The 23597-nt window shown below is 43.1% G+C and overlaps 1 protein-coding gene across 5 annotated transcripts in view; it reads right to left on the bottom strand.

Annotated features, from left to right (window-relative positions):
- The window catches only part of FAT1 (FAT atypical cadherin 1), a 121714-nt gene that overhangs the window by 66394 nt on the left and 31723 nt on the right, over positions 1-23597 (bottom strand). The window lies entirely within an intron of this gene.

Below are 23597 nucleotides of genomic sequence, written 5' to 3'. Positions count from 1 at the left end.
TTTAAAAACTGCTAAGAAAAGAAAATAGGAACATCTTACAATTCTAGGACGAGAGATTGCTCAGGTCTCTTATATGCTAAACTTAACAGCTTTAACTATCACCATCTTAAGCAGACAGCCAGTGTGTTATAAAAACATATATTTTCCCAGCTATGTTCTAAACTGCAAAAGGGTGTATCTTTCCTTAGATGCTCATGGTGCTTTTAGCTCCTTATATATAAAACACAGAAACTATGACTTTATGAATAAACTGCCTAAGTATCTTGCCTGGAGCTGGGATACAGAGTCTCTTCCATTAAGACCTCAACTAGGACACTTTTTTTTTCTTAATTGAACTGTAAGAGCGCAAGCATATGACTGCTGAGAAAATAGTCAAAAGGACTGGTGTATTTTGGCTCAGTCATGGAAATTTATTACGTTAACACCAGAACCTTGCCCCAAGAAAGTGATTAGAATTGGAAATACCAACCCCCTTAAACAAGTTTGGCCTTTCATTTAAGGGTGTAAGTTTGGCTCTCAGATTGATTGATTGATTGATTGATCACGGTGAAGGGATGACGCCTTCAGTGTTCAACAGCACGCATCAGACTACATTCGAAAAATCCTCCAACTTGAGAATCGCTAAGGTTCCCCATCCGACGCAAAATACCAAAACCAAAGCCCCCTGTTCAGCAGTACGATGGTATTTACTTTAACCACTAACCCACATTATGCACTTAAAATATCAAATGGACTCTTTTGAGTGCGTGCAGCACAACATTTTGAAATGCGGCTAAGTTGTAGAATGGCTCAGTTGAGTTAATCAACTATGCACTACCTCCTCCTATAGATGCCTTCCCCCACCTCGTGTGTATGAGTTTGTGTGTGTGTGTGTGTGTGTGTGTGTATTTGTGTTTGTCTTAATACCTACTCATCAGTTTTTCCAATACAATACAGTGTTGTTAACTATGGTTAATCAAGTGTTTGTATTTAGGATTATTTAAATTTAAGTCCTTGCTTACTTGGGGGTGATATCAGAAAAAGTCACTGCATAGGGAATAACTAATTGTAAACTACCTTAAAATAACTGTTTACAACCACTTATGATTAACAACTGATTACACGTAAAATGATTCCTCTTTTTCTCTAACCCAAATGCAATCTCTATATACTCAACAATTCACTAAATTAGTACTTTGTAACTGTTTGCATCTTGAATAAATACATCTTTTCTGTTTTTTCCTTGTTCACCCCAGCCATCACTTTACCCAAGGAAATCAGCAGCACAGGCTGTTTCCCCAACACAGATTATATATTAACAACATGAAGGCATGTATGCTTCTCTCCCGTGCTGCTACTCCATTAAAAAGCAATTAAATTCATTGGACAAGTGAAGTATTATTAGAAAATTTCAAGCAGACAGACACACTGTGATATTACCCCCTGCCTCCTACTTCTAGCCATCAGATATTTCATGCTGGTATCCTTTTTTTTTTTTAATTAGTCCTCTCAATGTAATTATAAGGCCATAAAGCAATAACAATTTTTCAAAACAGGGTTACTCTGTGTAGCCTTGGCTGTCCTAGACTCACTCTGTAGACCAGGCTGGCCCGGAACTCACAGTGATCCACCAGCCTCTGCCTCTCAAGTGCTGGGATTAAAGGTGTGCGCCACTATGCCCAGTATGCAATGACAATTATATAAACAACTTGTCCTGGGTTTATTCTATGCCAGGCATCATGGTAGTCCTACACTGTCCTGTTTCTGGTGCCTACCTCCACGCGTGGTGCTATTTTATTGCCCCTACTGCATGATGAAAAACTCTGAGATGAGGAACTTTCCCAGGGTCACAGTAAAGGGCTACATTCATTTGAACTCAAGGCCACCAGAGTTTCTGGTCAGGTCTATTCTAAGCACAACAACCGGAGGATAAACAGAACTTGTGTAATAACCCTGACGACAGGACAGGCTCCACACCCACACACTTTGTTAATGTCAATACTGCGGTGAAGATTATAAATTCATTCAGATACAACAGCTCTAAGGGGATATATAAAATACAAACATGTTATGATGGAAAATAAGGATAATGTACTTGTCTTCATGGTTTTTTTCCCCCTATTCTCATCAGCGTAGCCTTCTTCTAAGAACTGGCTCTGGCCCCACAATCAACTGGGCAACAGGGTCAGGGGCTATGTCCCTCTTTAATGTGAACCCCTCCCATGAACTCCTCCATATGGTCGGGAGAAAAATAGCTGGATATAAAGAACAGCTGAGAATCACACAACATGGTGTTCTGCTCGGATTTGTAAAAACAAAACAAAACGGGGATACATCAAACACTAAAGACTAAGATTAAGGGGCGAGCTATCCACTTCCCTACGGCAGAAGTCATAGGCTGCACAGAGCACAGAACTAATACCGATGCACTTCCTTAACCAAATCAGGGTTGACAGGACTCAAGTCCTTCCTTTACTGACCGCCTCCTTTCTAAAATAACCCACATGCCCGCCATCTAGAAGTATGAGTAAAAATAACATTTATTCGTTGAGTCACCCCGAGTCCTTATGCCTATGACCAGGACCTCCTAAGGCTACCACAAGTACAGGGAAAACCACAAATAAAACAGAAGCCTTGAAGCCACCACTGGGTGTGAACCAGACAACTGTGCCCATTCTTAAAATTCTACCCCTATTTTTCTTAATTCTCTTGCCTATGAGTCAACTCTCAATTGATGATAACCAGTAATGATGCTTTCTGTGTAGGAAGTTAAAAACTCATTCTTCCTGGGAAAAATAAGGAACAAATAAAATTTATGGTCTTTAAAGACTGATTTAAAACATAAAACAAAACTTAAAAAGATTGATTTAAAACATAAAATGAAACTTTATCTTTAGACTCTCCTAGAGTTTGCATCCTGTCTTCAACAACCTGTTGTGTTTTTTTCCCCCAGCTCTCTTTCTGTTCCTAGATGTAATTTTTTTTTTAATCTCTCATTTCTTTGCTTTTAAAACAAAAACAGAATGGTTGCCATGAAACAGAACCTCCTGCTTCTGTATCCCAGGTGCTGAAATTATAGGTTGGTGCCACTACCTCCCTCCTTCATGTTTTTAGATAACAACCACAGTGTGTATCTAGAAGAGAGATAAGGCCACGGTGTCAAGAGGAAGAGGCAACTCTGCCTTCTAGAGAATTCCTTCTAGCCAGTTTTAAAAAAAGAAAAAATGGGGAGGGACAGGGAATTATGCGATTCTTATCTTGTGAGGAATGCGGCCACCAAAGAGGATGAGCAGGGAGGCTTACTAAGATGGACATGCTGCGTCCAGAAGACAGGTTCAGACATGTTTGGCCTATGTGCTACTCAGCAAGGTAGTATAATCAGGAATTATTCCTTTACTTTAATGAAGTATTACAGAAGTTGTAAATGCCCAACTTTCTAACCTGAGAATACAATGAAGACTGTCTCTAAAAGGCTGTTAACAAAGCCGAACGATCTGAAAAAAGCTGGAAATCTGAAACCATTAGCTAAAACTATTTATCATTCCTAACATGCTTCATGGGATTGCAAAGCCACCGCCAGATGTCACTATGGAAACTGACTTTAAATATGCATCTGCTGAAAGCACTGCTATGCTGAAGGGGGAAGGAAGATCACGTGACTTCTAAAAGAGCACTCGGCCATAAATGTGATGTCTTTTCTCAAATCCCTCCCCTCGGGAATTTAGGGATCTATGCAGAAAGAGGAGGAAAGACGGTAAGGGCCAGAGGTGATGACTCCAGGGAAACAGCGTCCTCAGACACAGCAGGACTGATAGGCAGAACTCAGAGACACTGCGGCCAAGTACACAAGACCTTCACAGGTTCAAGCCAGATGAAACCCTGCAGAGGACGGGGAGACAGAAAGCCCCGCCCCTAGTCAAGAAGGTGCTTGCAAATAATGCCTGCTGGCAAGGAAAATGAATCTCCTCTAAGGAAGTGTCACCAGGTATAGCAAGTAGACTCCTAGGGAGACCCTGTGCCCAGGAGCAGTTTGGCCAACACAAAACAGACAGCATTTTGTTTTGGGGAGGGGGTTGTTTATTTGTTTCTTGTTTTTTGTGGGTGTTTTGTTTTGTTTAGGCATTTTTGTCTCATTTTTAAAAGTCTGTTTAATATTCTCTCTCTGTTTCTCTCTGTCTCTGTCTCTCTCTGTCTCTCAACATCAAGTTGGGTGGGTAAGGAGGCAGGTAGGATCTTGGAATTGGGGGAAGGAAAAGGACATAACCAACTCATATTGTGGGAAAGGAAATTAAGAAAAATAATTAAGAAAAAGAAAACACAGCTGTGGCCAACCTGCCTCCTGAACGGACTCACCAGATATTTAGCAAAGCAGGTGCTGATCCCATCTTTCCCAGGCCCACTTTTTCCCCAGGCTTATGGTTCACAGTACCAATTGATCAAGTAAACAGTGAAAAGTAAATAAAGCTGCCCAAGCCTGGCTGCTCTTGCCACCAGTGAGGCTGGTTTCGCTGTTGCTTCAAACCCTGTCCTCGGCACCCACCCCTTTCACCAGTGGACGCAGTGGCCCCAGCTTCCACATAGGCAAAGCGAAGCTGCCACCCTGCCAAAAAAATAACTTAGGTGATTCAAATTTCCATGCCCACAGAATACCTCTCTTGTTGACGTTTGCCGATTTTATTTAACGGACCGTGGCCGTTAGTGGGTCCTAGTGCCAGAGAGTTTGACAAAAACCTCATTATTTCTGACTCCTTGGTTTTTCTGACTGCTCAAAAATAACTTCAATGAACAACTCCACAAGGCCCTCCATTAAAACTGGGAGGGGCTGGGATTCAGCTTGGTGAGGGGGCCTGCCAGGGAGCCCAGTCCTGGGTTTGAGTCTCAGCATGCCTTACTGACCCAACCCCAACGGCCAAAACTTCATGTCTTAATGTCTTTCTATTATGGACACATAACACCTGGGGTGATTAAGTTAACATGATGCAAAGTTGACTCTGGCTCACAGCATCAGCATACAGCGATTAAACTGTCCCATAGCCCCTGAGCCTGTTAAAGGAGTAGAAATTTTTAAATCTGACTCCTCTTTAAAATAACCACCAATTCCACATGCAACATTACCTAATAAGAAGAAACTCTCCAACTCTTTTAGAACAATGCGGTCAACCACATAGATGTATGTAAATATAGATATATAAGGGCATTAGATGTGTAATATGTAAATATAATAAATAAGGTAATTAGGAAAATGTAAAGACTGGAGTGTGGTAGTTTATTTTATATAGCAAGAATGAAGCTAAACTCTAGTACTTTTGAAAGCAGATTGTTCCGTGCATATGAACATGCACATGCAAACAACTCAAATTGTAATTTCCTGACGTCACATGACTGAAGAAAACACCAAACACTCTGCATAAGCAATGGCAGTAAGCTGGAAGTGTTGTCTCAGGCTTGTCATCTCCGTGCCCAGGAGGCTGAAGTAAGAAGTTGACAAGTTCAAAGCCAACCTTGACTCCAGTGTGAGCACAAGCCAAGTAACAAAAACCAAACGGAAAGGGAGGGTGAAGAAGCAGAGAGGGGGTAAGGAAGTAATTAAAAATAAATAAACGAAACGCACGATCTTAAACCATCGCTTATGGGCCAGGCAAAGCTTTAGACAGTTTACTCTCACATCCTACAGAGAAGCCGCTTTGCATCTTACAAACACACAGTCAGCCACATAAAACTCCTAGCTCTCCACCTGAGCCGAAGAAGGCGTGTTCCTGACGACCATGACTCAGCCTTTCTAAAGCAGTAGCTTGTCATGGCTGTCACTTTATATCTCCGAGCAGAGGAGGTTCATAATGACAATGGCAACGGTGGCACTCAGGCGCGCCAGCCACTTCTGAGTAGACGTGTTCTTGTTGGAGGAGGTGAGGGGTGTCGCTGGGAATGGGCTTGGAGGTTTCAAAAGCCTCTGCCAGTCCCAGGGTGTGTCTGGCTGGCTGTCTCTCTTTGTGCTCGCATGCGTACATGTCTTCACAGCAATAGAACACTAACTACAACAGGTACATTAGCTGCATAGAATAATTAATGCCAATGGTGACCGAACTGAGTAAAAACTAAAAATCTGCCTTATACCCATTTAAACACATGCAGGAAGAAACACCCAGAACAAACAAGTTGAAAGGATACAGAAACCCACTGGGCTATATTTTCATAGATCGGTAAATTTCAGTAATAGTTTAAAAATCCATACTGAAAGTGCATACAATAAGTTAAGTAAAAGTAATCAGAATGTCCTCCTTGTAGCAGAATATTAATTTTTCCTATGTATCACAGATACTTTATCTTTAAATAAAATGCACTATTATATTTAAGGTATGTAAATGATGTTCAGGCATGCATATAGAGAATTAAAAAGGTTATTTATGGTGAAGTAAATTTATACATCCATAGTTTCTCAAAACTACTTTTCTCCTGGTGTTCAGAAGCAAGAGCAGCCAAGATCTATCGACTCATGAGCACGCAACCCCCAAAAACCACAATTTAACTATCTGTGTTGTGCCTTAGAGCTCCATGTATCTGCCTGTCTGCAGGAAATAAAACAAATACTCATTTCCATGGATTTATCTCTGTTTCACTCACACCGAGTAGATGTTTAACAATGCATATTCCAGCACCTTCAACAATTAACATTTGAAAGTATGTTTGCATGAACACTCCAAATTTTAAGTCTAATATCCCCAGTATTTTGTTATTTAGCATTAAGCCACAAAATAATGATGCAAAGGAGAGGGTTTTTAAAAACGTAATAATGATCATAGTTGGTTTTTAAATTTTTTATTAACTTGGCTGGCTTATATCTCTTTAATTAAAAAATATGTATCTCTAAACTTCCATTTGAAACTGTTGAGTTAGCTTTAAAGGGAGCTAAGCAAGCTCATAGGCTTGAAGCTTACTGGTCTTACATTAATTAAGTACATAATCTGATTTCTAGGCATCACGTTTCAAGCCTGGAGATTAGCTCAGCTTGGCAAAGTCACTCCCAGGGCAAGCCTTGTGGCGAAAACGACTCCAAGTTCTGATTTCCACGTCAGAATCCTTGGTACTTTGGATGAGGGTTTGCATGGATAAACTCTCTCTGTCAAGGGGCTCATCCTCGGGTATTAGACATTATGTGAAGACCAATGCGTGTTAAGTCTGCCTTTGGTGAAACTGAAATACAAGGCATATTCAACATGCTAATGCTGACACTCCTGGAAGTTAGCTGGCAGCTTTAGGAGACTGTCTCAGAGAATGGCTTCTCACTTTGCAGGCTAGAGATGCACTTCATACACACCAAATTGTGTGTGTGTGTGTGTGTGTGTGTGTGTGTGTGAAAGGGGGCGCTCACTATGTAGTTTTCACTGTACTGGAACTTACTATGAAGCCCAGACTGGCTTCGAACTCAAATTTACAGAGATCCACCATCCTCTGCCTTCTGAGCCCTGGGACTAAAGGTGTGTGGCACCACGCCCAGATCATGCACCATGAATTCAATCTAGTCTCCATGATACTGTAAACTCAATAGGTCTTTTCCTTTTTTCAATATTTAAGATTGGAGAACTGGGGCTAAAGTCGCTGGCCTAAAATAACATACCAGTCATTCCAGCATTGTAACTACAAACGACTTCACCGGCTCTACATCTCACAATTTGCTAAGCTTCAAAACGTAAGAGAGATTTCCTAAATTATCCAACCTAGAGCAGAAAGACCAGGACCCAAGACACAACGGAAGAGCTCCAGAGCCCACACCCGGGAACTGCTGCCATCTACTTTACCAGCCCATCATTTGTTAAGGGGGAAGCGGGCTAATGCTTGACCTCGGCCAGGAAGCAGCACTGTTGAAATGAGGAGCCTTAACTAAAGTCAGACAAGCACCTAGGTAGGGGTGGGGAGATGATTTGTTAATTGCTTGACACACCACCCCAAGATTCTTACTGTTTACGAGCAGACTGTCACGTACCCCAAGTACTGCTGTTAAACCTTGCTCCACCTATTTAACTATTGACTGGTTAATAAAAACTGCCTACATACCTGGGCAGGGCAGAGTGAGGAGGTGTGGCCAAGGTTGCGGGCTTTGAGGACAGGAGGATCATGGGTAGGAGAGAGGTAGATAGAGAAGGAGAAAGCCTCAGGGATGGCTTAATGTGAGAGAGCACACAGCCTGATTGGCGTGGATGGAGAAAAGTGGTCCAGGTGAGAGAATAAGCAAGTGGTTTTGCGATTATAGATGGGATGGGGGCTTGGGAGGTGAAGACTGCAGTATCTGCCATGCCCCAGGTCAAAGAAGGCTACTCTGAAATCTATCAGGTGTCTGTGTCTTGTATCGATTGTGACAGCGGGTTAGAGAATACTGTCGTAATGATTATAGGGCTAATAATAAACATTAATAGACCTACTTTTTAATTAACTGCTACGCCCAGGTGTCACAGGTGACTCGATCCCACTAAGTGAAGTTAGAGGACTCAACAGCATGCATTCCACCATAACCACGACCAAGTCACCGTCCTTACCACAGCACGCTATGCCGCACACACCATACTCACACTGAATAGACCAGCATAGGGTATTCAGGACAGGACGGACATCAGAAAGTAACTGTGAATACATTACTCATGTTCAAGTAGTGAGCAGGAAGTATCCGATCCAGAGTTCTCAATCATAAGCCGGCTGTAAGTTTATAGTAGATCAAAAGGGACAATTTAAGGAAAACCCCTTGGGGGAAATAAATGTCCATCGATTCTTTATTAATTTGCATGCAGTCGTCAATGCTGACCTAACATATTTGAGAACTGCTGCATGATTTATCTTCATCAGCAACATGTCATGTTGCCTGTAGTATGTTGAATTTTCCTAGGGGTAGCCTAGAACGTGACGACAATGCACCTAACTCGGTTTAATCCATGCAACAAACAAACAAACGAGAAATCCCTACCGCGTACCGGGCACTCAAGGAACTAAGAAGTCAAGAACAGGATCTTATGGGGAAATAAGTAAGTGACAATTAATTCAGCAGAAAGCAGGGCGAACACCTGTCTGTGATGGATAGCACTGTGTGTTAACAATGAGGTACATTCACAGCTCGCTCTCACACCAAGGCCTATCTGCGGTTGGGGATTCCTGCTTCACTTTCGTGGGGGCAAGGTGTGATCACATGATCTTACAAAATAATCACAGTACAGCTCCATCTTGTGAGAAAGGGAGAGAAGACACTGGGAGGCCGGAACAATGAATGAGTGTTATTTCCTCCATGGCTAATATTTTCTAATTTGTGTAAAAGAAACAACTCCTCAAATATGAATCATATTGTACTCTTTAAGATAACAGTTTTTAATAAAGGGTTAACCTAAGGTCTTATCAACAGGACTCAATAAATCTCAAGAATGTTAAAGGCAAAAGTTAAGAGTGACTTACAGGTTTTCCTGAATAACAACCGCTGTGTGTGTGTGTGTGTGTGGGAGAGAGAGAGAGAGAGAGAGAGAGAGAGAGTGTGTGTGTGTGTGTGTGTGTGTGTGTGTGTGTGTGTGTAAAAGCATGCTTCTGTATGAAGACAAAGCATGATTCAGGGAGTGAAATGTCAGTTGAAACAACCAGCCCAGCGCCAGCCTCCCAGGCTCCTTGCTAAAGAAGAAATGGAAAGAGCCTAGGCCTGCCCCTTCCCAGACCGCCCAGGTCACTGTCTGAACACTCAAGAACTCCTGCCAAACCAGCCGCTTGTCCACGGGGTCCTCCAAGTGCACAAGCTAGAAAGCAGCAGGCTTCCCTTGCTCTGAGCTTGCCTGAGCTCCTATAAAATAAAATTTAAATGGAGAAAGGGACCCGCAACTGATTTTCTTAAAATAAAACCTAAAATCCATCTGCGAATGGGCTGTGTAAAAAGGCGTGTTCCATGCAAACGTGGTGCCAACCAAGCAAATAAAAATTCCATTTGCTTTTTGCCACTTGTGGTAATGCAGCTGTATCAACTGCAACTTCCAAGTAGCACTTTTCTTTCTTTTCCTGACTAGAATTTTCGACCAAATGTGCAGTAGGAATTTTTTTAAACTAAATTTTACTTTAATAAAGCAACTTCTCAATTTAAAAAATTCAGTTATTTGCATATTGAAAAGAAATAATTTACAGGAACTATTCACATACTGTTAATATCCAAAATACCCATTTTTGCTGTCGAATCCCAAGTCGGAATTCAAAAACTTCTAGCTCAGTCTAACCTAGTCACGGACTGACTACTTCAGAGACAGTAGTTCGTTAGTGGAAACCTTGCTGATGACATTTTAGGCTGGCAAACACCTCAAATTACTTCAACTATCTCTAGATCTCAGTTCACGGCAAGGTTTGCTCACACAGACCTAGGAACCTTTGTTGAACCAAAGGTCACACTGATGGGGTCACTGTAGGGTCCACTGTGTGTTTTCAAAACCTCACATTTAAAAAAAAAAAAATGAAAATGCCATATTTACACAACTGGGGATTTCTAAGTGCACTGATGAACACTAGAGTAAGTAATCAAGAGCATGCAACATGCACTCACAAACCATCGGAACCAAGATTTCTGAGCAGCGACTGTGTTACAGAGATCCACCTTAGCCAACGGACACTACTGGGGCCAGGCGTGGTGGTGGCACACACCTTTAATCCCAGCACTGGGACGCAGAGGTAGGTGGATCTCTGTGAGTTCAAGTCCAGCCTGGTCTACAAAGAGAGTTCCAGGACAGCCAGGGCTATTACACAGAGAAACCCTGTCTCAGAAAAACAAACAAACAAACAAACAAACAAATGGACACTGTTTTCAGCGAAAAAAGGAAACAAATCATGAAGTTCTCGCATACGGAGAGTTCAGTGAAAGAGGAGGAAGGCTGTTGCTGAGTCTTCAGTTTAGAGACAAAGAATACAATTTAACAGCAGACTGGTGGGGCTAGGGTGGTGGCCAATGGTAAAGCGCTTGCCGCATGAGTGCAAGGTTCAAGTCCCCCAAAAACTACATAAAATGTCATGCGCATCCCAGTGCTGGGGAGGCAGAGACAGGAGGATCCCTGGGCCTTGGTAACTAGCTCATCCTACAGATCCATAAGATCCAAGCTCTGTGAGAGGTCCTGACTCAAGATATTCCCAACTGATATGCAAGGTCTGTTTAAGAACCGAAAAAGAGAGTGACTTCAACGTCACTTGGACTGGCCTCAAGCTCAAGAACTCCTGGAATCAACCTCCCACATGAGTGATGGATTACAAATATATTGCAGGTGTTTGCTTCTGCACCGAGCCTTACTGCGCAACCCCAGTCCTTACAAGGACTGGAATCACTTGCAAGGAATGCCCAACTTTTTGACACAGTGACATGATCTACAAATGACCCTGGGACTGAGACATGAGTGGCCTGTGGAATACAGATTGGATATGCCTCCAAGTCCAGTGACACATACTAGTAGTTTCTTTAAAAAAAAAAAAAAAAAAAAAAACCTAATGTGTATGCGCGCAGGTAAGTGTGTGGACACGCATACCTGTGGCTTCCATGTGTGGAGGCCAGAGGTCTATATTGAATGTTTTCCTCCCCCTGCCCCTCACCACATTTTAAAAATTAATTTATATTTATTTGTATGTGTGGTTGGTTGTATGTATGCATGTATACTATTATTATATGCATGCCCTGATGCGTGCAGAGATAAGAAGAGGGTGGCAGATCCGTTGGAACGGAAGTTACAGTTGTGAGCTGCCTGATTTGGGTAATGGGAACAAAACTTAGGTCCTCTGCAAGAGCAGCAGTTGCTCTTAACTGCCAAGCATCTATCTCTTCAGCCCCTCCACCATATTTTACTTTAAGACTCCGCCTCCCCAGCATGGGGATTACAGGGACTGCCACCACATCCCACTTTTTTCACGGGTATTGTGGGTTCATACTTAGGTTCTCATGCCTATACAGCAAGTACTTTGCCCACAAGCATGGCCCCTGCCCTCAAGACTACTGACTTACAAAGACCAGAAGCCAGTGCAGTCCTGAAGCTCCCAACAGAAAGACAAGCAGAGCAAAGCATTTCAGGATAATGGTAACTGAATCGATGTGTGAACGTGACACGAGCACAGTGTACATCAGTGTTGGCAAAACAAAGGCTCCATGTTTCCCCAACCCCAAGAAGATACAGAACTAGTTTTTATAAGACATATAATAGAGCCTCACTTTAGATACGAAATGAAAATCAGCAATCACATTACAAACGCCTGGAGCACAGAAAGAACAGCGGGCCGGCACTGCCTCCGATAGGGTCTTGCTTCTATTTGTTTTCATCAAATGCTGTCACCGCTAATTTTTAAATTAACCAAGTCCATTAAACTCATCCTTAAGGTAAATGTTTTATCCCTATGTAATATGTAATCCTTAGTCAACAAAAGAAGTTATTAGCACCATATAAAGGAGACAGGAGACATTGCAGGAACCCTTCTGGAACAGCTGAAAGAAAAGCCGGTCGTTGTAAATGCAGACATCTGAACCACACACAGCTGAGAGCTCCTTCTACACACACCACCTTACCGTCTCTACTAAAAACCACACTAGGTTCTAATGCGGCTTTTATTCATTCTACGCTTGAAGACAACTTTTCAGAAATTAAAAACATACTTCTAAGAAGAAAAACAAACTCTTTTAGTGATGTCTAAGTAGTTAAAATAGCAGTCTTACTTATAAAGTGTATATCCGAACGCAAATCTACTACCAAAGAGGTAAACTGTTTTTGGCACACCATCCAAATTGAAAGGAGCCATGAGGCACCGAGAACAGTGTTTTCAGTATCTTGTGATCGGTGAGAGGCTCCTGGAGGAGACAGAGATAAAGCTCAGACTAGGTCAAAACCTCTCAGTGGGGTTTCCTGGACAATAGGCTAGACAGCAGCGCTGGCCCCCAGGCACAGGGAGATGAGCCCCGGAACTGACTGCAGTATGCCAACCCGCCTCACTGGGGTATCCCATCCCTTCTATCTCAGTCTAGCCAGACTTGGAGCTGTACAAGCAAGGCACCACTCCTGCTGGTCAGAAAGTGTCTGTCCTCTCACGGAGGTCACTGAAGTTCCAGCTTTTAACTTCCCCCTAGAAATCCCTCCCTGGCCACTCGTTCTATAGGGGTGACAAACACCATAGGGCGCCATCACACTGCCCTGCTGTTTGTGGTCCTTGCAACACTCCTGAGCACAAGGAGGGGTGCAAGATAGCAGCATGGCTTTCGTTTTTTTTCACCTTGTTTCCTCTCTGGAAAGCAAGCTTCATAAAGAGCCAAACATTGCCCACCTTGCACACTGACGGCCTCAGCACTCTAAACAAGTTCCGGCAGGGGGAGGCGGTGTCCACAGACTAAGTTCTCAGAATGGAAAAGAACAGAGAGCTCTTCCCGCGAGTCAGCAATTCTCAACCTTCCTAATGCTGTGACACCCTCGTGTGGTGGTGACCGCCCCCCACCACACACACCTTAAAATTATTTCATTGCTACTTCATAACTCTAATTTTGCCGCTGTTGTGAATTGTAGTGTAGATTGATAAGGACCATGGGGGTCGAGACCCACAGGTTGAGAACCTTTGCCCGAAGCCTTCCTTCATTTTGAATGTTGCTTCTTTGAGGCTCTCCCAACTCTTCCCTTTGGAAAGGCACTGTTGCTGTCTCTTGTCTTACAGGGTGAAAAGAGGGTGAACTCACACATACTCACTGCTGATGAACAGCTCAAGGGGAGCAGGTAGCATCCTGCCCCACCCCCACCCCATTCTCTTTCCCCCATAGCCTCCCACAGGGCTCTGGACTAAATCAATAAACAAGTTATTGTCTTCAAGACAAGGGAGCCAGCAGGGATCACCAGCTTTTATGCTTTGTTCTTTTTTTTTTTTTCCCCCTATTCTCAGCAGTCACTCATTTTGGGAGGAAAATCAGGAGCTACCCAATAGGGAAAATTCTGAAAATGGTTATTTTCTCTCAATGGCACCTCTTCATTACACTTTTAAAAAGAAGAAAAGAACAGAAAAGAAAAATTAAACCACAATAAAAAAAAAACAGAATTTTCCAGTTCTTTTTTGCTGTTGTTTTTGTTTTTTGTTTGTTTGTTTTAACAGTGTTTCTCTGTGTAACAGTCCTGGCTGTCCTAGACTTGCTGGCCTTGAATTCACATCAGTCCTCCTGCCTCTGCCTCCCAAGTGCTGGGATTAAAGGTGCGCACCACCACGCCCAGCTGAATTTTCCTGTTCTTAATAGTGATAGCACAATAGGATGGCTTCTCCACTAATTCCACTGAGATTATATGGATATCCTCCTGACTTACTTATGCAAATAAGAGAACAAGAAAATTAGAAGCCTAGCTACCTCCTTAAGGAAATAAGACAGACTTTTTTTTTAAACTGTATTAAAGAATGCATTGTCTGTAAGAAGCCCTTCCTGACACAGGAATCTCACCTGCTCACTCAGTTAAACGATTATGAGTTGTGTATTTGACAATAATAAGGCACATTTCATCTTAAGCTATATGGTTGCAGCTCCTCCCAATTGTAAGTATATCCAAGGAGAGTCTGAGGCTCCACAGTAGAGTTCACCCATGCTTGTGTTGGTTTCAGAGAGCAAGGCTAGCTGTGCGAGAACATGCTTTTATATATTTCCCGTTGGCGCTCACAAGACTCACTACTGTTTCGTGCTTTATCCCTAGAAAATAACGTCCCTTCTATACCTGAGCATCCCAAAGCAGAAGAGTGGAGCCGAGTGGAGCCGACACTTGGCCCACATCCAACAGAATGAAACACCTGCCTTCCACACTCTTTGGGAAACTTGAAACAATCACCACGTATTTTCCAAAGTCATCAGTATCCTCGCACATGTGACACAGCCAGATGTTAATCGTTAACTTTGGGATAACAGGGGAGAGACAAGAGCATTAACGGCAACACACACACACACACACACACACACACACACACACACAGAGTCAAGCAAACAATGTGAACTGGGTAACCACTCAACAACAACAAAAAAATGTAACAACTGTAAACAAGATGGTGAGCTCTTAATTAAACACAGACCTGGCTTTGATTTAATATTTGGCATTGAGATTTGACTAGCTGGAAAGGTCAATCTCTGCCCACTTTGCCAACCCCCTTTGTATCCAAACCCAAGGCATGAATTCGGGAACTAGGCAGCCAACCTGACTTGTGCGTGAAACCCTGTATCTTGGCGGGGAAGGGGTGTCAATCGGTGCCCTCTACAATCCCCTGGGCAAGAAAGGTGAAACATACACAGCACAGACTCAAAGTGAAGAGGACAGCTGTAACCCGGGAGCACATTCCTCTCTTATCTGCCAGCCCTTTGAAGAACCTCACCTTCCTTTCATTAAGGAAGGGCACTCTAAGGGCACTGAACCGCCATCAAAGGAGGCAAGGCAGGGAAGGACAAGCCCTAAATATCACGAAGGAATAAGCTCAACCTGGGCACTGCTGCCAGAGTCCTTAAATATTACCCAGGTAGCAGACAGTCATTTAGAACTGCAATGGGAGAATGCTAAGCGACCACTGTTGTGAAAGAGCAATTTAATCCACACTCTGAGAGTTGTCATATTCTTACACTCAGACTTTACCATCAGAAGAGGACCCAGGAACCTGTGATAGCTTTAGTCACCCTTTGCTCTCAGATACGGATCACGCAATCAACACATTTTACTCTGGTTAACCTTTTCTCAGATACGGATCATGCAATCAACACATTTTACTCTGGTTAACCTTTTCTTTTGGAGGGTATATTTTAAGAAGTTCCTTTCTTGGAGAATTTACCCAATAAGTTACCTTTAAAAATGTATTTTAGCCTACTTAATACTTCCCATACACGGAAATAGGAATTCTGTAACTGCCCTAACTCGCTGCTATAGAGGCACCATATCTTCTTCCGCTTCTGGAATAGACAAGGCATTCGGTTCATCTCGTCAACTGATGCAAGAGGCACTGCCTTGTCTACAAGCAAATACTGACGGGTTTTGAACTCTTGCTCTATTTGGTAGGTTGCCCGACAGTTCACCAAAGATTGACTCCTGCATTTGTAGGTAATGGACAATTTCTAAGCACCCAGGCGGTGGGAATCCACTGTAAGGAGTCTATTTCCTTTAAATCCTGTAATGTTGCAATAAAAAAAAATCTACCTAAGGAAAGGCACAGGCCTCAGAGTCCTTCCATGCTGCCCGGCTCGCTGAGCCACCTAGGACAATCCCCAAAGTAAGACCACAAATACCCAATGGGAGGCAAGCACTTGAAATACAGCCCTGAAGAGCTATAATCAAGCAACGGTCCCAGATGAAGTAGACAACCACTGTCTGGCCGCACCGCCCAACACGCCCCCCTCCCCCGCAAGGCAGGAAGCTTAACCATTTGGACATTTGGTTCTCCACACAAATTCTGTAGGGATCTCCTGACACACATCCTTCCATCTTTATTGGTGAGCTACATTCTAAAGTGCAGTTTTTATGAATTGCCAGAATTATATAAAAATGCAACATGAATCTAAAGAAAGTAAAATATTTCTGAGTTTCTGTGTGCTCTTTTTTTGCCAAGGGCTCACCATCACCTCAGTTCTTTAAATCTGCACCGTTAACCTGTAACATCCCAGTGCACCATTCTGCTTGAAGTACAAATATCCTATGTCTATTTAATTCCTTAAACCCACTGTCGAAATGAGCAACTCTGAATTATTTGTCCTTTTTCAACTTCTGTGCGCAGTGTTTTGAATAGAACCCTTTGTTTCTCTGTGCCTCTCTCAGTCTTTCCTAAATTGTGGGGAGGGCGGGGATGGATGTCCACGTATGAGCATCCGGTACATGTAACGCCCATTCACATGCATGGAGTTCAGAGGTCAATCTCTACTGTTGTTCCTCATCCACCCGACATTTTTGTTTTGATTGTGGTTTAGTTTGGTTTTTTAAGACATGGTCTCTCGCTGGCTGGGCGCTGCCTAACTAGCCTAGGCTGGTGGCCGAGAAGCTTCTGTGACCAACCTGTCCTGTCTCCCAGTGCTAAGGTGATAAGCCTCGCCCAGCTGTTTTACATGGGCTACGGGAGCACAACTCAGATCCAAGGACTCCTGTGAGATGAACTATCACTATAGCCCATGCTAACTTTTCAACCTGAGCTAAGAGCTGACAATTGCTTGTTCCCTCAATACAAATCTGCCAGTCTCGTCTCATCTCACCCTGGGAAGCCCTCTGTCATTGACTCAGACACAGAAAGGGGGCTATCTTATAAGGATCAGTTAGAGATGGGAGAGAGAACAAACAGTTTGAGGTTTTAAAAGTAAAGTCACTTTTTTTTTTACATTTAAAAAGCCCCATGGTAACTAAAACTATAAATTCTTTTTAAACAAGGTGTTGCAGAGCAAGCAGGATCCAGCCAAGGAAAATGAAAAGTACGACTTAAAAGATTTCTCCCAAATGACTTTCACTCAGCACTTGGGGGATACTGACTTTAAAAAAAAAGGGGGGGGGGGAACCACTGATAACTTAATATAAGGAAATGAGCCCTGGGGTGCCACAGACAAAAAATCCGAAGGAGGGTGTGTCCAAGTTTTAACCAGAGTCTTGTCCCCAAGGTTGGTTTATTACAAACACACTAGATTTTGAAACAAAACCAGACACTGAGCCACAAACGTAATATTGGCTGTTTTAATATGAGACAGTATCTTTCGCCTAACCGGTACCATTTTTGGTTTTCATGACATCTAAATACTCAAAGGTAAGGAGAAACCCCAGAATGAATAAGCTACTGGCGTGACACAGTTTCTTTCCAGAAATATGGCAGTCTGTTTCAACTTTCTTTTCAAATCCTTACGCCTACTGACCTAGAAACTCCATTTCTTAGAACGTACAGTAGGCTAACAAAGATTTACACAAACTAGGGAGCAACTTACCTGTACAGAAGTCACACTGTAAGCTCTGGGGTGGCATAGCTTTCTGCCCCAAATCATATTCTTTACGAATGTTTGCAAGCCAGGAAAGGCCCTGTACAGACTAATGGGCAGAGGACCAGCACAGCTGCCTTTTGCTTTTTGCCGACTCCACCACACAGTGCGGGATAAGGTGTGTGGATAGTTTCCACAGTGATGACCTGTGGGGGTTTCACCTGGGCTTTGAGTGGTCCTCTACATTTTCCCAGAGTTCTACAATACCCTCCCCAACCCCATTCCTCACCCCCCCTTTTTTTTTCTTTTATGAAAAATAAAGGTCATTTTAAAAATAAAGGTAGTTCTTTCCTAATTTTGTCCCAGAGCTATGGAGAATCCACTCTTTAAGAAAAGAATCAACATTATGCAATCATTTAAAGACCTCTAAAGGGGACTTCAGAAGCCAGGCAGATGCCCCAGCAGGAAACAAATTTGCAATTCAACAGGTGCACCCAGTGAGAGATGGCAGGATGCACCGTTAGTAGCTTTGGCAATAATTTCCTTTTATTATTCCTTTGCTCCCGAGTGCTTTCCAACTCAAAGACAAGCCTGCAGAAGTTAATAGGCCCTTAATATGTACTCTGCTGCCCAACCCGATTCCTGTTCATAAGGTAATAGTGAGACCCCAGGGGCCCCTTTCACAGGGGCTTTAGCAAATCTCCTGCAGGGAGATGGCCCCTGGGCAGCTCCGTTCTCCACAGAGCAGGCAGTGACCTAATCAATAAGGTTCCTAGCAAGACAATTCCTACATTCACCAGCCCTGAAGAAATGAAGCGGGAGGGAGTTCATGCTTTATTGAGGAATGAGATTTACCTGTCACAGTGATGGTTCACCCAGCAGGAGTTTAAAAAAAAAAAAAGGGCTTTCAGCTGCTGCAGATTTCCTGGTCAGCATCCAGCACTAAATAAACATATTTACTTAAGCTTCATTCAGAACTTTTGATGTGAAACCTGCCCAAGCCCAACTTGAAACAGGTAGATTTATAAAATACAAGGACAGCAGGGACAAGATGACATAGATTTGAACTAAATCAACCATGTGAGAAGTACTTAGCATATAGGAATAAACAGAAAAGTCAGTCAATGGGCCTATCTCCAGATTTACACAGAACGAAAAAAGAAAGGAAAAAAAAAATCCCACAAGCCCCGAAAGAACGGCCTTGTTAACATAACCGAACAGACAACACTGACACCACACAGACAGCAGGTAGGCGGAGTTGGCCACAGCTACTTTTCATCAAGGGCCTCTGGTTTCCAGAGAGAGGTGGAGGAGGGTGGTGAAATTTTTAAATTAATTACACAAGTTAGCCATCTTAGAAACCCACGGGGCCTTACCAGTTAACAAGCCACAACTTTCAGTTCACTTCAAAATGGTGGGCCCAGACTAAATAAATCATTTGGAAAACTGCTCAGCGAGGGACTCTTTGAAGCCACAGTGTGCAGGCATATGAGAAACCGTGTCTCACCTGCAAGACGATAGATTTACACACCAACCAGCAAACACCATTTGAGTGGGGCAGTTTCGATACAAAAAAATAGATGTTTATTTGCTCAGAATTTTACAGAGGCTACCACCAGTTAGTTTTTAATTAGAAACAAAGGTTAGCTGTGAAATTAACTGGTGAGTTTCTTCCCCCACATCCATTAAGACAGTGCCATTGTCAAATAATGACAAAATGAGTTCCCATCTAGCGGACACTAGCTTAATTGACTAACTTACCTGGGCAAGAATGACGCCACTGTTAGGTGTTTAAAGCCGTTCCAGATGCCAGTATTTCACCATCAGCACCTCTGGACCAGGGCAGCACAGAAGACTTTGAATGTCTTTGCTAACTGCCATCAGGACAGGCAACACCAGACTCTCTACCAAGCCTTTTCTCACAAGGGTATGCCAGCCCATCCGGGGCCTCCTGAGTGGCAAGGCTTTGGTGGTGGCTACTGTTTGATAGCCTTAGCAAAGTGCAAGGAAACAAGATTCCCACTAAAGTAAGAACTCACCAGACACGCCCACACCTGGGAACTTCCTGCAAAAGGAAGGAACATGCTACATTTTCCTCATTATTTTATTAGCTTTCCAGATTTCAGGAGCCATTTCCTCAGCTACTAATGATTATGTTCGGCTTGCTTTATCAGTACCAAATGGCACTAGATATTACAACGCACTATTCAGAGGTTTGGGAAGTCAGGGGTGTGTCATATGTGCAGGTAGTCCCAGGCAGTTGCAGAGAACTCTGGGCAACAAAGCTACACTCTGCCTCAAGAAAGGTGACAGAGATCAGTGACAGATGTTGAGGAATAAATATGGTAGTGCCCACTAAAAGGTTTTTTTTTTTAAATAAAGGAATATAGATACTTGAGAAATAAATCTGGTTTCTCTGAACCAACTCTGCTCCTGTTCTTTCCAAACAGCAAATCATTCCTGACGCCCTGGAGAATGATTTGTAGATTATAACTAATCTAGGTGACTTGGTCAAACCTACCTCTCAGTCACAATATAATCCAATAGCCCGCTTCCATATGGTAGTTTAACCCTCTGTTTTAACCTGGTCTCAATGGAACCTGAGGCAGAACTAGTCAACTGGAAACTGGGAACTAGACTGTGTGTATTATTTAAAACAAAACACAGCCATTAAAAACCATCCTATGGGGGAGGGGGATGTTCAGCACTTAGCATCAACCTGACTTCATCCCAGGGACCCACAGAGAGGAGAGAACCAACTCCCACAAGCCCTTATAGTAACCACAGTCTATCACTTGGGCAGTACTCTGTTCAAGATGGCTACAAGTTTCCTTCAGCAGATCAATGTAACGGAAGAACCCAACTTCAAAATTTCCGGACAGAAATGCTATCAGGTTGCTTGGCTAACCACTACAATCACCCAATGCTAACACTTGCTCCCACTCATCTCAGAGCACTCAGTTTTTTATTCGGTTACTTATTCGGGTTTTTTATTTGATTATTTATTCAGTTCCATAAAGATCCCACCATGAGCCTAGCGTAAGTAACATTTTGCCTAACATTAAGTGGTATTACAATGTATCTTCAAGTTATTTTTTAACACATTTCCATTTAGGCTGAAATTTAAATAGAAATACCAGAAGTGTGGATTGGGTTCTAGTTTAAATAGAAATATATTAAAAATAGCTTGGAGATGTATTTTTAATGTGGTTGCGCGCTCTGGCGGTATTAAAAAACCAGAAGTAAGCTGCCCATATAACGTAGAGGTTAAGACACCAGTTGTTTTCATAAAACATTTTCAGAAGCCTGTAATTTCTTCACTTCACACTTAAAAGTTCTCCCAACCACACCCTCCCACCGCAAAAAAAAAAAAAAAAAAGGAAAAAAATTCTCAAAGGAAAAAGAAAAATAATAAAGCGCCTATGTCAGAACCAAACATGAACCAAAAAACCTGGAATCCCTTTCCCCCAACAGGTATTTTGCTTGGAATCCGCTAACTAACAAGAGACTGGGTGTAGGAGAGGTGACAATCTGAGGCTCCTGATCCCAGCCTTAAGAGAAGCTGGGGCATCTTCAGTTTCACTCCTGGGCCACCATGTGACCAGGAGAGCCTGGCCTGAGAACCGCAGCACAGCCCCAGCTGCACTGGGCTGAGCCCAGTGGAACCCAGCAAACAAAACAGCCAGCAGACTCTGGGCATACTGTGACTGATAGGAACTGAAGTTGTCTTAAGCTGCTTTGAAATGGTTTGTTTCTCAGCAAAGGCTTGGGCTGGCCCTGTCTGAGACAACAAATGTCTCAGCTCAGCTGTGGACTTTCCTACCTTTTCTCCATGTGGGTCTTCAACTTCATCTAGACTCCGCTTCTTAGGCTGTCAGCCCTTCTAGACTCCTAACGACTCTGTCTCTTCTGAAAGGCTTCCACTCAGACACAGACAAAAGGTCTTCCATCCTTCGGTCTTCCCAAGAAAGAATAACTCGGTATTTCTAACCTTATGTTCATATGGTGAAAACCTTGGAAGTGGAGGCCCATGTAGCAAGAGAGTAGACGACAATTAAGTTAAAAGTTTATTCAGATACAGTCACTAAAATGGAGTTTTTAATGTATTTTTGTGGGATTGGTTTCAGTTTTCGTAAGTATTTTGGTCCTTCAAACAGTCTGGTCAACCAGGCAGGGGGTAGGGCCTTATAGCCCCAGCTACTCAGGAGACTGAGTCAACAAGTTGGCAAGTTCAAGGCCTGCCTGGGCACACTGAGAAAATTGGTAAGTTTTGTCTCAAAATAAAACACAAACAGAAGACTTTAATTGAAGAAAAGAAGGCTTTTCTTTATGAGGGATAAAGCTCATCAGTAGAGAGAGCACTTGCCTAGCACGTAGGCAAGGCTCTGATCTCTGTCCCCACTATGCCAAAGAAATAGGGGGCACAATGGTTGGGGAGGAGCTCTGGTCACTTAATATTTCTCCCGTTATTCAACCACGCTTCCCCATTACCACCACCCTCACACACACAGGCTTCTTTGTGTGTAGCCTTGGCTGTCCTGGACTCACTTTGTAGATTAGGCTGGCCTCAAACTCACAGAGATCCACTTGCTTCTGCCTCCTGCCTAGTGCTGGGATTACAGGTGTGCGCCACCACACCTGGCTCAACTAGGCTTTTAAGGAGTCTGCTGTAGAGGAATTTTAATCCAGCAACCTGGCTTCTCTGGTAAGGGATCACATCCAAAAAACCTTCTAGGTCTGTGTGGTCCAGCTGAAATGGCACACCTTGAATCCCCTGGCTGTAATACAGACACACCTTAATCCCAAACAATGACATCTAATTGAGGGACAAAGTGACGAATCAGAGAAAGATTTGACAGACTGAGTCAGATAGGACACGTCCACCTCTCAGTAGAACAGACAAGAAAGAGGAGCTATTTAAGAGCAGTACAGCAGAGTTGAGAGAAGGGTAGGGTACAGAGGAGCAGGGCAGAGGAGACTTCAGTAGAGGAGACTACAGTAGAGAAAGGAGTAGAGTACAGTTCAGTAGAGAAGACAGTATATGGTATAGACAGTTCAGCGCTGCTGAGTTCATGCAGTTAGGTGCAGTTCAATTCATGGAGCTCAAAAGCAGAGCAATTCAGGTGAAGCCAAGAGAAGCCAGTTTGAATCAGTCAGTGTGAAGAGGAGTTTTGAGCCAGAACAGCTGAGTTGAACCAGTCAGCAAGAGTTTTAGAAAGAACTAGAAAGGGTGAGCTTCTTCAGCAGTAAGCCTCCAAGATGACAATTAAATCAGGAAAATAAAAGTTACCTTTACAGTTTGCTTCTAAGTGAATAGCATCCTCCAACAGAAATGTTCATATTACTAGTATCTGTGTTCATCAACGAGGTAGGTGGGGGAGCGCGTGGAAGTCCGAGGACAACCATGTGCCCTCCTGCTACCACTATATGGGCTCAGGGGATCGAACTCAGGTACAAGTGCCTTTTTACTCACTGACCCATCTCGCCAGCGCTGGCTTCTTAAAAAGTATCTATCTGTATGTACTCGATTTAATGCAGATAGCTTTGAAGTACTCTGTAAACTCTAATTATGTAACTGCAATTTTAAGAAACTCATTGAGCAAAACCAAGCAAATACACATGCCACTACTTAGAGAATTGGATGAGAACTCAATGCTTGGCCAATTGAATGACATCCAATGGAAATGAGCATGCAAACATTTTCCAGAAG

This window comes from Acomys minous (genome assembly GCF_964271855.1).
Source record: "Acomys minous genome assembly, chromosome: 15".
Lineage (NCBI taxonomy): Eukaryota > Metazoa > Chordata > Mammalia > Rodentia > Muridae > Acomys > Acomys minous.
Note: the sequence above shows the minus strand (reverse complement) of the source record. Positions and strands in the feature narration are given on the sequence as shown.